A 16,684-nucleotide genomic window follows, 5' to 3' on the forward strand; every position below is an offset into this window, starting at 1 on the left:
CCTCCTCACTGCTGTAATAGTTTCTTTAATCAGTACCGCAACTCCCCCCCCGCCCCCTTTTTACCCCCTCTCCATCTTGTCTAAAAATCCTGTAGCCAGGAATATTGATCTGCCAAACCTACCCCTCTTTCAGCCATGTTTCTGTAATGGCTATAATGTTATACTCCCAAGTGTCTACCTGTTCTGTTAGCTCATCTGCCTTATTCTCTATAGTATATAGCATTCAGTACAGGAAAACCTCCTTGCTTACTACATACTAAACCCTGTTTCCTCTGTCTTACAGAGTCGCTTTCTAGATTCTTGCACATTTCCAGCATGGGTGGCCAGCTAGCAGGAATCCTGGCAGATTCATTGGAGGAGCTTTGTTATACATTTCCAGAAAAAGTTAAGAGATTCTCTATGGTATATTCTCTATATAACACACTGTAAAGAGAAACCAGTCACCTTAGCAACTTCTTTTCCACACATGTTTGAAAACAAACCAATGCCTTCTAGAATCCATTTCTGTACTCTGCATAGTTCCACAGATGCTGTTACTGAGTTACAAGGCTTCCATTCAATCAAAGGGTGCGAATGATGTCATGATCGGCAGAGAGAAACACGAAGAGCTTATAAACGTCAGCCAAGCACAAAGGTTTGAGCCCAGCCTCTGATCCATTGCCAAATATTTTTGTTCATCATTAGGCAGCGTAAGGATTATCTCTTCTTAAAGACTTGCTCTGGCTCAGGAGCTTCGTGCACTGTAGTATCTGTACTATGTGGTGTGGTACAGAGCCACACTCTCAGTGCGGAAGGAAATCATGCTGTGCGATAGTATCTTATGAACACATTAACAGATCACATGAAATTCCTATTTTAAAGCAGTGATTATTTGCACTAGTGTTTGTTAGTCTCCTTCTGCACCTGTGCGCCCTGGACTCATCCCCTGGTACCTACGCATGCGCACCACTGACACCTGGACTCTGCCCCCATCCTCCCGCACATGCGCATGGGCTGAAATTCAGGTCCACCACAAACTTGGCGCACTTCCCGACTTTTTCGAGCCGTCACTGCTGCAATATTTGTGGCGGGCCCCCGATCAAAATTCAGGCAAAGAAAAAATGGAGCCCTATGGTAAGGAGTGGCTGGAAAGGCCGGTTTGCAGCGGTGTGGGTGGCTTGATTGAAGCGGTGTCACCACAGAGAAATTCAGCATTATGTTAATGTGTAGTTAACAATCCAGCTGCTCCCTGACCTTCTTAAAGGACCAGGTTTGCAGCTAGGCCCGAAGGAGGGAAGGAGATGGGTTGCACGATGGCTGGTGCTCATGGACTAAAGAGGGCAAGCAGATTTACTGATGCAGAGCTGGAAACCCTCATGCAGGCTGTCAAGGGCAGGAGGAGACTGATTTATCCCGACGTGAGGTCTTAACCAATGCATGGAGAGAGATTGCTGGGGAGGTTTCAGGGACCACGACGCAGTGCAGAAAACATTTGAATGATATCCATCAACTGCTGACCTTGCATCTGCGAGCGGCTCCTTCAACATTCTCTTATTTCCCATCCTCACTGTTTAGTCACTGAAGCAGCATTTCATTGTTGACACCTCTATATATATATATATATATATATGTGTGCATTCTTGCAATGGAGGCTTCCTTTCATCTCACACTTACAGCTGCACATCAGGGACAAACACTTGTACACTCATTTCTGATGTGTCATCACAGTGGTACTCACCAACCATTCTTTGTTTTGCAGCCCAAACTTGCGCATAATACAAGAAGCAGAGGATGACTGGTGATGGCCAGGCAGAGTTCCAGATTCTCACATCCTTGGAGGAGAGGGTTGAGGCTCTCGTGGGCGAACATGGTGCCTTCCTTGTGGGCCAGGGTACTGCTGACGCCGATGTGCGTAAGTGAAGGCCCTCCTTTAATGCGCTCTCTCCTTGAATGCGCCAGCGTCTACTGTGCCTTTCCCTCTGGAAGTTTGCTAGTTGCAGGCTCCATGCATCAATCCCTCACCTCCCCCTCACGACAGCCCTTCACCCATTTATGCTTGCAGATGAGACGCCTCCTGTGGCCTCCGGTACTGGCGATACCAATATGGGCAGTGTGGGTAAGTGAGGTCCTCCTTTAATGCGCACTCTATTTGAATGTGCCAGCGCCTATTGTGCCTTTCCTTCTGGAATTCTGCTATTTGCAGGCTCCATGCGTCAATCCCCTACCTCCGCCTCACGGCAGCCCTTCTCCCATTTATGCTTGCAGATGAGAGGCCGAGTGGCAGCACACCCAGCACAGTGGGGAGTGAGGAAAGACCTTGCAGACCAGCTGGAGGCCTGGATGGGACCTTTCACAACGTCCCAACAAAGATGTCAAATGAGAGCAGTGACAACATTGAGGGGTCAAGCCCTGGTGACAGTGTGGAGCACACTCCATCATTTGGGGATGTGACTGATGAGGAAGAGGAAGAGGACAGTGATGGCACCAACAGATCACTGCTTCCACCCACAAGCGCCAGCTGAGATACTGGGAGTGCGCGGTCTGATATAGTTGAGGTAGTACAGGGATCTGCCCTGAGTGTTGCACCGGGGCGTAGCGGGCTGCAGCATGGTGACGGGGCTAGGCAGCCTCAGGTGCCACCTCTCCGGGGAGTGAATCCGCACCGGAGTTCTGCCGAGGAGGACTCAGACGATGCCATCGATGTTGGGGCTTATGAAAGAAGGTGGAGGCCTTGCATTCACAGATGTTGGGGGCACTGACAAAGATGCCAGAGAGGCTGTCGGAAATGGTCAGGAGTGTGGAGGAGTCCATCTCCTGCATAGTCAACAGCTCTGCGCGCACCATGGAATCCATCATTGCCAGTGTGCAGACGATGGTGGGCTCCCAGATTGTCCGTGTGGATTCAGCTGTGATGCCGCAACCTGCAGCTGATATGGCAGTTGCCATTTCAGCATAGGCATGAGAGAAAGAGCGTATCAGTGCTGGATTGGAGAGGCTGGCTACGGCCCTGGAAGCTCAGAATGCGCTTATGCCCTCTGGCCAACAGGCCGCGGAGCGTCTTACTGCTGCTATGTCTGCTGGCTTTGAGACTCTGGCTGCCCTCATGCAGTCTCAGCTCGATGCCACCAACACCTCAGTGTTGCCTTCGCGGCTGGATCCACCACGGGTCACAGGGGGCCTTCCGTTGTCGCGTCACATCACCGACGTTACCTCCCTCAGCTTGGTGGTGCTGGTAATGTGCTGCTTCTGGTGAATGATGCAGGCTCCTCGGGCCAGGATACAGATGATGCGCTCCCTCAGGATCGCAGCATTCCTGGCCACAGACCTGCCACTCCACCTTTACCTCCATGCATGGCCTCGCCTGAGCCAAACCAGACTGAACCCTCCCAGGAGGGTAGTGATCAGTCTGCAGCCGGCCCTTTCAGGGCCAAAGCTGGTCAAGGGCGTCCGGGAAGGACATCTGCAGCTTCCACACAAGAAACACAGCAGCCTTCCCAGACCCATGATGTAGCCACAGGGGAGACAATTAGAGGTAGTAGCAGGATAGGCACGCGTAAGTGTTATAAGGAGATGCACAAGAATGGGAAATTATGTTTTTGTGTAAGTTTCTTGTGCTGTTATTTGTTGTGTTGTCTTTTTGCACTGACTTGGATCATGTCATAAATCTTTATTTTTTGCACATATATCTTGGCAGGTGAGTGGGCAATTCTGTGTGAAGGCACTCATTGGGATGGCCATGGAAAATAGCAGCTGAAGGGTCATGTGGGGCTGAGATTATCTAAATCGAGCAGCAATGAGATGTGTCTGCACCTCCCTTGCAGGGTCGCGATAGCGACGACACCTCCTGGCTGGGTGGCTACGGGGATCTGCCTGCTCCTCTTCCTCCTGTGCCTCCTCCTGTGCCTCCTCCTCCTCCTCCTGCATCTCCTCCTCCTCCTCCTCCTCCTGCACCTTCCTCCTCATCCTCCTGCACCTCCTCCTCTTCCCGCACCTCCTCCTCATCCTCCTGCACCTCCTCCTCCTCCCGCACCTCCTCCTCATCCTCCTGCACCTCCTCTTCCTCCCGCACCTCCTCCTCAACCTCCTGCACCTCCTTCTCCTCCTGCTGCGCCTCCTCCTCCTGCTGCGCCTCCTCCTCATCAGGTGGTACTGCTGGCTCGACCTCCAGCGGCCGTCCCCTCATGATGGCCAGGTTGTGCAGCATGCAGCAGACCATGATGAATATGGAGACCCATTGGGGAGAGTACTGCAAGGTGCCACCAGGCAATGGAACCTCTGCTTAAGGATCCCAATGCAGTGCTTGATGCTGCGCCTGGTGTAAGAATGAGCATTGTTGTAGGCATGCTCAGCCGCTGTCCTGGGGTTCCAAAGTGGAGTCAGCAGCCAAGTGGACAAGGGCTATTCTTTGTCGCCAAGCATCTATCGACAATCCGTGATTTGGCCCGGTGAAGAGGGTAGGCACATTGGTCTAGCGCAGAATGAAGGAATCATGGCAGCTGCCTGGATACCAGGCATCAACTGCCAGGATCCTGCGCTGGTGGTCACACACCAGCTGCACATTGAGGGAGTGGAATCCCTTCCTATTGATAATCAGTTCGGGATGGTGTTGTGGCGCCCTCAGGCCAATGTGTGTGCAGTTGATGGCACCCTGGGGAACCCTGAAATCTGGACAAATCTGGCCTGCCTCTCCACCTGCTTCTCCCTGGTCATCGGGAAGAAGATATAATCCACTCTTACATAGAAAATAGGTGCAGGGGTAGGCCATTCAGCCCTTCTAGCCTGCACCACCATTCAATGAGCTCATGGCTGAACATGCAACTTCAGTACCCCCTTCCTGCTTTCTCGCCATACCCTTTGATCCCCCTAGTAGTAAGGACTTCATCTAACTCCCTTTTGAATATATTTAGTGAATTGGCCTCAACTACTTTCTGTGGTAGAGAATTCCACAGGTTCACCATCCTCTGGGTGAAGAAGTTTCTCCTCATCTCGGTCCTAAATGGCTTACTCCTTATCCTTAGACTGTGACCCCTGGTTCTGGACTTGCCCAACATTGGGAACATTCTTCCTGCATCTAACCTGTCTAAACCCGTCAGAATTTTAAACGTTTCTATGAGGTCCCCTCTCATTCTTCTGAACTCCAGTGAATACAAGCCCAGTTGATCCAGTCTTTCTTGATAGGTCAGTCCCACCATCCCGGGAATCAGTCTGGTGAATCTTCGCTGCACTCCCTCAATAGCAAGAATGTCCTTCCTCAAGTTAGGAGACCAACACTGGACACAATACTCCAGGTGTGGCCTCACCAAGGCCTTGTACAACTGTAGCAACACCTCCCTGCCCCTGTACTCAAATCCCCTCGCTATGAAGGCCAACATGCCATTTGCTTTCTTAACCGCCTGCTGTACCTGCATGCCAACCTTCAATAACTGATGTACCATGACACCCAGGTCTCGTTGCACCTCACCTTTTCCTAATCTGTCACCATTCAGATAATAGTCTGTCTCTCTGTTTTTACCACCAAAGTGGATAACCTCACATTTATCCACTTTATACTTCATCTGTCATGCATTTGCCCACTCACCTAACCTATCCAAGTCACTCTGCAGCCTCATAGCATCCTCCTTGCAGCTCACACTGACACCCAACTTAGTGTCATCCGCAAATTTGGAGATACTACATTTAATCCCCTCGTCTAAATCATTAATGTACAATATAAGCAGCTGGGGCCCCATCACAGAACCTTGCAGTACCCCACTAGTCACTGCCTGCCATTCTGAAAAGTACCCATTTACTCCTACTCTTTGCTTCCTGTCTGACAACCAGTTCTCAATCCACGTCAGCACACTACCCCCAATCCCATGTGCTTTAACTTTGCACATTAATCTCTTGTATGGGACCTTGTCGAAAGCCTTCTGAAAGTCCAAATATACCACATCAACTGGTTCTCCCTTGTCCAGTTTACTGGAAACATCCTCAAAAAATTCCAGAAGATTTGTCAAGCATGATTTCCCTTTCACAAATCCATGCTGACTTGGACCTATCATGTCACCTCTTTCCAAATGCGCTGCTATGACATCCTTAATAATTGATTCCATCATTATACCCACTACTGAGGTCAGGCTGACCGGTCTATAATTCCCTGTTTTCTCTCTCCCTCCTTTTTTAAAAAGTGGGGTTACATTGGCTACCCTCCACTCGATAGGAAATGATCAAGAGTCAATGGAATGTTGGAAAATGACTGTCAATGCATCCGCTATTTCCAAGGCCACCTCCTTAAGTACGCTGGGATGCAGTCCATCAGGCCCTAGGGATTTATCGGCCTTCAATCCCATCAATTTCCCCAACACAATTTCCCGACTAACAAAGATTTCCCTCAGTTCCTCCTCCTTAGTAGACCCTCTGACCCCTTTTGTATCCGGAAGGTTGTTTGTGTCCTCCTTGGTGAATACCGAACCAAAGTACTTGTTCAATTGGTCTGCCATTTCTTTGTTCCCCGTTATGACTTCCCCTGATTCTGACTGCAGGGGACCTACGTTTGTCTTTACTAACCTTTTTCTCTTTACATATCTATAGAAACTTTTGCAATCCGTCTTAATGTTCCCTGCAAGCTTCTTCTCGTACTCCATTTTCCTGCCCCAATCAAACCCTTTGTCCTCCTCTGCTGAGTTCTAAATTTCTCCCAGTCCCTGGGTTCGCTGCTATTTCTGGCCAATTTGTATGCCACTTCCTTGGCTTTAATACTATCCCTGATTTCCCTTGATAGCCACGGTTGAGCCACCTTCCCTTTTTTATTTTTATGCCAGACAGGAATGTACAATTGTTGTAGTTCATCCATGCAGTCTCTAAATGTCTGCCATTGCCCATCCACAGTCAACCTCTTAAGTATCATTCGCCAATCTATCCTAGCCAATTCACGCCTCATACCTTCAAAGTTACCCTTCTTTAAGTTCTGGACCATGGTCTCTGAATTAACTGTTTCATTCTCCATCCTAATGCAGAATTCCACCATATTATGGTCACTCTTCCCCAAGGGGCCTCGCACAATGAGATTGCTAATTAATCCTCTCTCATTACACAACACTCAGTCTAAGATGGCCTCCCCCCTAGTTGGTTCCTCGACATATTGGTCTAGAAAACCATCCCTTATGCACTCCAGGAAATCCTCCTCCACCGTATTGCTTCCAGTTTGGCTAGCCCAATCTATGTGCATATTAAAGTCACCCATTATAACTGCTGCACCTTTATTGCATGCACCCCTAATTTCCTGTTTGATGCCCTCCCCAACATCACTACTACTGTTTGGAGGTCTGGACACAACTCCCACTAACGTTTTTTGCCCTTTGGTGTTCTGCAGCTCTACCCATATAGATTCCACATCATCCAAGCTAATGTCTTTCCTAACTATTGCATTAATCTCCTCTTTAACCAGCAATGCTACCCCACCTCCTTTTCCTTTTATTCTATCCTTCCTGAATGTTGAATACCCCTGGATGTTGAGTTCCCAGCCCTGATCATCCTGGAGCCACGTCTTCGTAATCCCAATCACATCATATTTGTTAACATCTATTTGCACAGTTAATTCATCCACCTTATTGCGGATACTCCTTGCATTAAGACACAAAGCCTTCAGGCTTGTTTTTTTAACACCCTTTGTCCTTTTAGAATTTTGCTGTACAGTGGCCCTTTTTGTTCTTTGCCTTGGGTTTTTCTGCCCTCCACTTTTCCTCATCTCCTTTCTGTCTTTTGATTTTGCCTCCTTTTTGTTTCCCTCTGTCTCCCTACATTGGTTCCCATCCCCCTGCCATATTAGTTTAACTCCTCCCCAACAGCACTAGCAAACACTCCCCTGAGGACATTGGTTCCGGTCCTGCCCAGGTGCAGACCGTCCAGTTTGTACTGGTCCCACCTCCCCCAGAACCGGTTCCAATGCCCCAGGAATTTGAATCCCTCCCTGCTGCACCACTGCTCAAGCCACGTATTCATCTGCGCTATCCTGCGATTCCTATTCTGACTAGCACGTGTTACTGGTAGCAATCCTGAGATTACTACTTTTGAGGCCCAACTTTTTAATTTAGCTCCTAGCTCCTTAAATTCGTTTCGTAGGACCTCATCCCTTTTTTTTATCTATGTCGTTGGTACCAATGTGCACCACAACAACTGGCTGTTCTCCCTCCCTTTTTAGAATGTCCTGCACCCGCTCTGAGACATCCTTGACCCTTGCACCAGGGAGGCAACATACCATCCTGGAGTCTCGGTTGCGGCCGCAGAAACGCCTATCTATTCCCCTCACCATTGAATCCCCTATCACTATTGCTCTCCCACTCTTTTTCCTGCCCTCCTGTGCAACAGAGCCAGCCACGGTGCCATGAACTTGGGTGCTACTCTTCTCCTATACAGAGCATCGGTGACCTGCCAGATGGAGAGATGGGTAGAGAATTGGGAGATGTTCGCGATATCTGCAGTCGCAGACTGGAAAGACCCCATAGCATTAAAGTTGAGAGCCATGGTGACCTTGGTCTCAACGGTCAAAGCTGTCCTGAGCCTTGTGTGAGGCTGGAGATCTTGACGCAGGACTTTGCACAGCTCCCTCAGTACATTCTTTCTAAATCTGAGCCTTCGCAAACATTGCTCATGTTGTGTCCTTAGATGCTCTAATAATGACTCCACGAGGCAATGTGTTGTACTTGATCTGTAGTGACCTTAGTCCTTTATTTGCTAACTCCAGAGTGAGGATCACACCTGCTGGCCTGCTTTTTATACTAGGCCAGGCACACCTGTACAGGTAACCTACAAGTCTCCCACTGCTGTGCCCTCTGGTGGCACACCTTGTGATAGTACCATGGTATCCTACATGATGTCATGTTCCATGTAGGATACATGACATCACTCTCCCCCAAGCCCTTAGTGCAAATCTCCTCTGCATTGACTGTGCTCTGGGCTTAGCTCTATTTGGGTTCTATCTGATTGACCCTTGGCAGGTCGTTTCAATCTTGAGTGAGTGGTTGGTGCAGTAGAGTGTTGGTGGTTGCTGTTTGTGTGTGTCCCTGAACATTCCATTCACCCCCCACTGCCCCCCCCCACCACATGTGGATTATGCTGGAGGCTCATTGCATTCATATACATTCAAGTTAAGAAAAACAAGGTTGCATTACATTTATGGTTCCGTTGTGAGACAAGTACGTTAGACTGGTGAGGTACATTATTGATGAGGTGACTGGTGCGTAAGGACAAACTAGTTCCAGAACTGCTGGATGAGGTCCCTGCAGTCTGGTGGCAGCGCGGTGCCCAGTGCTGGCAGTGGGAACCCGGTTGGCTCACGTTGCCTGCTCTTGGGGCTGTTGCCGTGGTTCCTAGCATCGGGCAGGTTCACAGATGCCTGTGACCTCCCTGTCCTTTCTTTGCACCCTGGGTTGTTGCTGCTCCCTGAGGAGCTGTCGTCGAGCAGTGCACAGGGAACTGCTGACTCACTGGCCTGGGCGTTGTTTGGTTTGGGATCCTGGCTGGTCCCATTCCCCTTTGCGGGGGCTATAGCGAGTGACCCTTTGTTTACAGTTATGGCCTTGGTGGCGATGGAGTCTGGGGATTGCGCCTTAGCACTGTCTGCTCTTTCAGGCTTGTGGCGGTTGGTGCCATTGGGTGCCTGAGAGGTGGAGCCGATCAGGGGCAGAGTATCAATACCGGTGTCATTGCCCTGCTGAGGTCACTTGCTCTGCAGCTCGTGTGTGTTAGCTGCTCGTGGCCACACTCCATATCTCTGTTCCCCTGGATGCAGGCTACAGCATTGGGTAGCTCGCTGGACCTGTGTGCTCCTGATGGGTGTCTGCCCGCTGCATTGGCTGCTTGCAGTTGAAATCCTACATCGCACAAGTTTTCATTACTTATGGTGGATACTCTGTAGTTCCGATCGTGATCATGTGACTTTTCCTCGCTGGTTGCATGTACACAATTCTGATGATCAATTACACATTTTACATGATCGCGCGGCTTTTCCTTGCTTATTGCATGCACACAACTCTGATCGTCAGTTACACATTTTGTCTCTAACTTGCAGTTGCTATTACATTGCTTGTGTGTGTGGAACTGTTTCTTTAATTGCAGGCCTCCTTTAAGAGAGCCTTGCTTGCTTTACCCCAATCCTCTTCTCCGTTTGGTGCCACGTGTTGCTCCATCAGCGCTGCACCTCGTGGTCTAGTCGCCGCCATCTTTTTCTTCAGCGCCTCACCTCGTGGTTTGGGCGCCATCTTTCCTCCAGCCATGATGTTGACTGCGGTGATCCTCTTCTCCCCGGGTTCAGCCACCGAGGCTGGGAAGTTGCCTCTGGATCCAATTTTCTTCCTCCGGAGTCCTGCCACTGGAGCCTGGAAGGTGCGTTCGGGTCGCCTCAGCTCGATCATCTCCACACAGTCGTGCTGAGCGGTCTGTGCCTCGGGCACTGTGCTGGTCTGCTCTCTGGTGCCGGGTCCACCCTCAAGTGAGGGCTTGCTGTGCCTCCGAACGCAGAGGATGTCAATCGCTGGAGGGTTGAAGTCTTCCCACTTCCAATGGATCTTCTCCATCCACCTTCTGCCGAGCAGCTTTGGTCCACAGAGGTAACTTGTGCACCGCGCCATCATGGAGTACCTTTACATTCGCACTACCAACGACTGGGATAATTTCATCGGTGTAGATGCGCAGCTTTGCCTGACCAACTTGGGTCGTTCAGCTTGATTGTCCTGTAGCCTCTCAAAGGCTTCTTGATTCATTACTGACTGGCTCGCCCCCGTGTCCACTTCTATGAAGACTGGAATGCCATCTATCTCGACTTCCATCTTCAGCGGGGAACACTCGGTGGTGCAGGTAAACATGCTATATACTTCATCGTGGGGCTGAGCTGCCTCTCTGCCTATCGTTTCATAATCTGCGCTGGATTCATGGCCATCTGCAGACTCTTCATCGACACAGTGAGTCATGTTTCTCTTACACATTCGCTGGAGATGGCACTTTGTGCTGCAGCTTTTGCAATCATAGTCTTTAAAGAGGCACTGGTGAGCCCTGTGATTCCCTCCACAACGCCAGCATGGGGCTACTCGATTAGCCCACCTCGGCGCACTGAGTTAAGGGACTCTAGGGCCTGTTCTCTCTTCCCTGAGAGGGTTCGCGCTCTCCAGTCCAACTTCTAAATGGCGCCACTCTGTGCACAGCGTCTGTCGGTTTGAGTCCTAGGGTGAGTCATCTGCCTAGAGCTGCAGGTTGAGGTCCTGAATGCCTGGCTCACGGAGATGGCCTTCTGCAGTGTGACTGTGGTATCCGCCGACAGTAGCTTGTGAAGAAGGCCCTCATGGCCAATTCCAAAGACAAAAATGTCCCGCAGCGCTTCATTGAGGTGGTTACCGAACTCACACAGTGCCGCCAGCCTCCTGAGATCTGCGGCGTATTTCGCAATTCTTCGGGCTGTCGGTGGGTGTCTGGCTGTGAGGATGCTCTCCTTGGGCTTGAATTGCTCATGGATCAGGGTTATGCACTCCTTGTACGTCTTGGTTGTTGTCTTCACTGGTGCCAGCAAGTCCCTGACGAGGCCATAGACGGTGGGCCCACAACTGATTAGCAAGATAGTTCTGTGGCCAGGTCGTCACCTGCCAGGTCGTTTGCTGTGAAGAAATGGTTGAGCCTCTCCACAAAGGCATCCCAATCATCACCATCAGCGAACTGCTGCAATCTCCGAGGGTAGCCATTTTCGTGTGAAAGTTCGTAATCTCGTCGCCAATTGTTGTTTCCTTAGATGCTCTAATAATGACTCCACGAGGCAATGTGTTGTACTTCAACTGTAGTGACCATAGTCCTTTATTCGCTAACTCCAGAGTGAGGATTACACCTGGTGGCCTGCCTTTTATACAAGGCCAGGCACACCTGTACAGGTAACCTACAAATCTCCCACTGCTGTGCCCTCTGGTGGCACACCTTGTGATAGTACCAACAGTAGCCATGTAGGAGACATGATAGCTTATCACTGAGCTCCAGGAAGGAGAACTGACGTCGGTAGATCCTTTGATGGTAGGGCTTCCATCCCCCATGGTCTGTGTTTGCCATCTCCCATGGCAGCAGGCTGATTGCCGTCTCACTGTTCCTCCTCCTGTTCGGGAGCCTCTGCAGGCTGCTGCTGGCAAGGCTCCTGGGCCAGTATATGGTGCGGGAGGTCAGCGTACCTGACTCTCCTCCTCATGCCATCTCCCCACTGGCCACTCTCTCTACGTGAAGGTCTGCGCACATCTGCAGGCCCTTCTCTCTGTTGGGCAGCCATGGCTGCTGCCTCCTTTGCCCGCTGCCTCTGTACCTGTTGATGACGGCGCTGCCTTCTCCTGTGTGCTGCCCTGCATCTCACAAGGTGGACAAGGCTTTCCCCTGTCAACAGTGAGCCAATTCTGTGTGAAGGCTGGACCATCACAAGCAGGCCTCTGTGGAGCAGAGTGTCATGTATTCTACTGTCGTTGTAACCCATGTATAAACTGACCTAAGTTGTACACCGTGAGAACACTGACCACGAGGTGGTGAACTTGTGGTAGACATTCCTAACCTGGACTTTCAGGTATAAAAGGGGAAGCTCCACCCACCTTCATCACTTCAGTGCAGGCTAATAAAGGTTACTGGTCACAGAGTGACCTTCTCTCAAGTATGGGCCTCGTGTGCATTTATACTATATAGTAAGGACATATTATTGGCGACGTGAAACTGGGATTTAAACCACGTGAGCATGGCCACTAGCAGCACCGACGAGAGGTACTGTGTTGGTGATGATTGGGCCGATTTTATTGAGAGACTACAGCAAAGTTTTGTCACTAAGGAATGGCTGGGACAGGATTCGGCCGACAAACGCAGGGCTCATCTCCTGACGGTTTGTGGATCCAGAACGTACTCCCTGATGAAGGACCTTCTAGCGCCAGAGAAGCCGACGGACAAGACATCTGAAGAGCTCAGTAAGTTGATCGGGGAACACTTTAAACCGGCGAGCAGCATGCACATGGTGAGACACTGGTTTTACATGCACCGGCGGCAAGAAGGGCAAAGCGTTCCAGACTTCATGGCAGACCTCCGGCGACTGGCGAGCCTATGTAAGTTCCCAGATGCATGCAGAGCGGAGATGCTGCGAGACTTTTTTATTGAGGGCATCGGGCATGCTGGGGTTTTCAGGAAACTGATTGAGACCAAAGACTTGACCCTGGAAACGGTGCCTTTGATGGCCCAGACATTTATCTCAGGAGAGGAAGAGACCAGAATGATGTTTGACAAAAATCTTGGTTTAAATGCAGCAAATGGACAGGGAGTCAACATTGTTAACGCGGCACACAGTTCTCCAGGCAGACGGGGCAATCGGACATGCCCGAGCATGTAGTCGAACCCAAAGGGGGAATTCAACAGAGACAATGGCTAGCTGAACGACGATTCATGCCATCGCAATGGACAATGCGGCCAGTAACGGGGCCATCAACACTTGTTAATGGTACACTTAAGGACAGTTACAGAGACAGTCAGAGACGATCGACTGGTAATGGACCTTTTGTTTCCAACGGCTCATGTTGGAGGTGTGGAGGCAAACACACAGCCAGAGCTTGCAGGTATCAGCAATATACCTGCAGAAACTGCAACATCAGCGGTCACTTGGCGCGTATGTGCAGGAAGCCTGCAGCCAGGTTGATGTATGAGGGGGATGGGGACAATGTAAGCCCTACGAGGCCAAATGGACACTGGGGGAAATCGCTGGAAGCTGTAATTCAGCGAGTTCATGTGGAGCACATATACAGTTCATACACCACGACGCCACCGATAATGATGAAAGTGCTCCTCAATGGCATCCCAGTATCAATGGAGCTAGACACAGAGGCCAGCCAGTCCCTGATGAGTTTCAAACAGTTCGACAAGTTGTGGGCGTCCAAGGCCAGGAGGCCAAAATTATTGCCAATTGACGCACAGCTACGGACATATACAAAGGAGATCATTCCAGTGCTAGGCAGCGCCATGGTAGTCATGACCCACAAAGATTCGGAGAACAGGTTGCCACTCTGGATTGTCCCAGGGGACTGTCCCACACTGCTGGGGAGGAGTTGGCTGGCTGTCATGAACTGGAAATGGGGCGATGTCAATGCAATTTCTTCTGTGGAGCGAATATCATGCTCACAGGTCCTGGACAAATTTGACTCACTAGTTCAACCCCACATTGGCACTTTCATGGGGACCAAGGTAGTGATTCACATAAACCTGGACGCCAGGCCAGTACACCACAGGACCAGAGCGGTGCCGTACGTGATGCGGGAAAAGATAGAAGGCGAATTGGACCGCCTGCTGATGGAAGGCATCATCTCGCCAGTCGAATTCAGTGACTGGGCGAGCCCGATTGTGCCGGTGCTCAAGGCGGATGGGTCGGTCAGGATATGTGGTGATTACAAGGCCACCATCAATCGGGTATCACTCCAAGACCAGTACCCACTACCGAGAGTGGAGGACCTCTTTGCGACGCTATCCGGTGGCAAACTTTTTTCAAAATTGGACCTGACTTCAGGTTACATGACCCAGGAGCTGGCGAGTGAGTCGAAGAAGCTGACCACCATCACGACACACAAGGGGTTGTTTGAGTACAACAGATGTCCGTTTGGGATTCGCTTGGCCGCCGCGATCTTTGAACGAAATATGGAAAGCCTCCTCAAGTCGATTCCAAGGACAGTGATTTTTCAAGACGACATCCTCATCACGGGTTGTGACACTGAAGAATACCTCCGCAACTTGGAGGAGGTGCTACACAGACTGGACCGGGTAGGTCTGCGACTGAAAAAGGCGAAGTGCGTCTTTCTAGCTCCAGAGGTAGAATTCCTGGGGATGAAGGTAGCAGCAGACAGGATCAGACCTACTGCGTCCAAAACAGAAGCGATCCAGAGAGCACCCAGACCCCGTAACACGACGGAGCTGCGTTCGTTCCTGGGGCTCCTGAACTATTTTGTTAACTTTCTTCACAAATTGAGCACGCTGTTAGAACCGTTACATGTGCTCCTATGCAAAGGTCGAGAATGAGTCTGGGGGGACAGCCAGGAAAGGGCTTTTGATAGAGCACGAAATTTGTTATGCTCCATCAATCTGTTATCGCTATATGACCCATGTAAGAAACTTGTGTTAACGTGCGACGTGTTGTCCTATGGTGTCGGGTGTGTGTTGCAGCATGTCAATGCCAAGGGTCAGTTACAGCCGGTAGCTTATGCCTCCAGAAGTCTGTCCCAGGCAGAAAGGGGCTACGGGATGGCAGAAAAGGAAGCACTTGCATGTGTATATGCTGTAAAAAAAATGCACCAGTACCTGTTTGGCAGGAAATTTGAGCTGGAGACAGATCACAAACCCCTAACGTCCCTTTTGGCCGACAACAAGGCCATAAATGCAAACGCATCGGCCCGCATACAGAGGTGGGCACTCACGTTAACCGCCTATGACTATACAATTTGGCACAGACCGGGCACTGAAAACTGCGCCGATGCACTCAGCAGGCTCCCACTAGCCACCACCGAGGGGGCAACTGAGCATGCTGTTGAGATGGTCATGGCTGTTGAAGCTTTCGAAAGCGAAGGCTCACCCGTGACAGCCCGTCAGACCAAAATCTGGACAAATAGAGACCCGCTACTGTCTTTAGTCAAGAAATGTGTCCTGAATGGGGACTGGGCAGCCATGTACGGGGCATGCCCTGAGGAATTCAAACCATTTCACAAGCGCAAGGATGAACTCTCGATTCAGGCCGATTGCCTACTGTGGGGAAACCGAGTAGTCATGCCCCAGATAGGCAGAGAGATGTTCATCAGAGAACTCCACAGAGCACCTGGGCATTGTCATGATGAAGGCAATTGCTAGATCACATGTTTGGTGGCCAGGGATAGATGCAGACCTGGAACTTTGTGTTCGCAGGTGCAACACATGTGCCCAGCTGGGCAATGCTCCCAGGGAAACCCCCCTTTAGCACCTGGTCCTGGCTCGCCAAGCCATGGTCACGCATCCATGTGGGCTACGCAGGTCCTTTCATGGGGAAAATGTTTTTGGTTGCAGTAGACGCCTACTCCAAATGGATCAAGTGTGACTTTCTTAATTCAATCACATCCTCTGCCACGGTAGAAAGTCTACGGGTAACGTTCGCCACCCATGGTCTACCAGACGTCTTGGTCAGCGACAATTGCCCGTGCTTTACAAGCATTGAATTCCAGGACTTCATGACAGGAAATGGTATCAACCATGTCAGAACGGCACCTTTCAAGCCGGCCTCAAATAGCCAGGCGGAACGAGCAGTGCAGGTAATCAAACAGGGGATGCTCAGAATCCAAGGGGGTTCCCTACAAAGTCGCTTATCACACCTCCTGTTGGCCAATAGATCCTGACCACACTCGTTCACAGGGGTCCCACCCGCAGAGCTGCTAATGAAAAGGATGCTCAAAACCAGGTTATCGCTTATACACCACACCATGAAAGAAATTGTTGAGAGCAGGCACTAGTCACGTGACTACCATGACGAGAATGCGAGGGCAAGATGATTTGATGTCAATGACCCTGTCTTTGTCCTCAACTACGCTGCAGGGCCCAAATGGCTCACAGGCACTGTGATTGCCAAAGAGGGGAATAGTATTCTGGTGGTTAAACTTACCAATGGACAAATCTGCCGCAAACACGTGGATCAAACAAAAAGGAGGTTCAGCAACCCCACAGAAGAAGC

The sequence above is a fragment of the Pristiophorus japonicus genome, chromosome 8 (genome assembly GCF_044704955.1).
Source record: "Pristiophorus japonicus isolate sPriJap1 chromosome 8, sPriJap1.hap1, whole genome shotgun sequence".
Classification (NCBI taxonomy): domain Eukaryota; kingdom Metazoa; phylum Chordata; class Chondrichthyes; family Pristiophoridae; genus Pristiophorus; species Pristiophorus japonicus.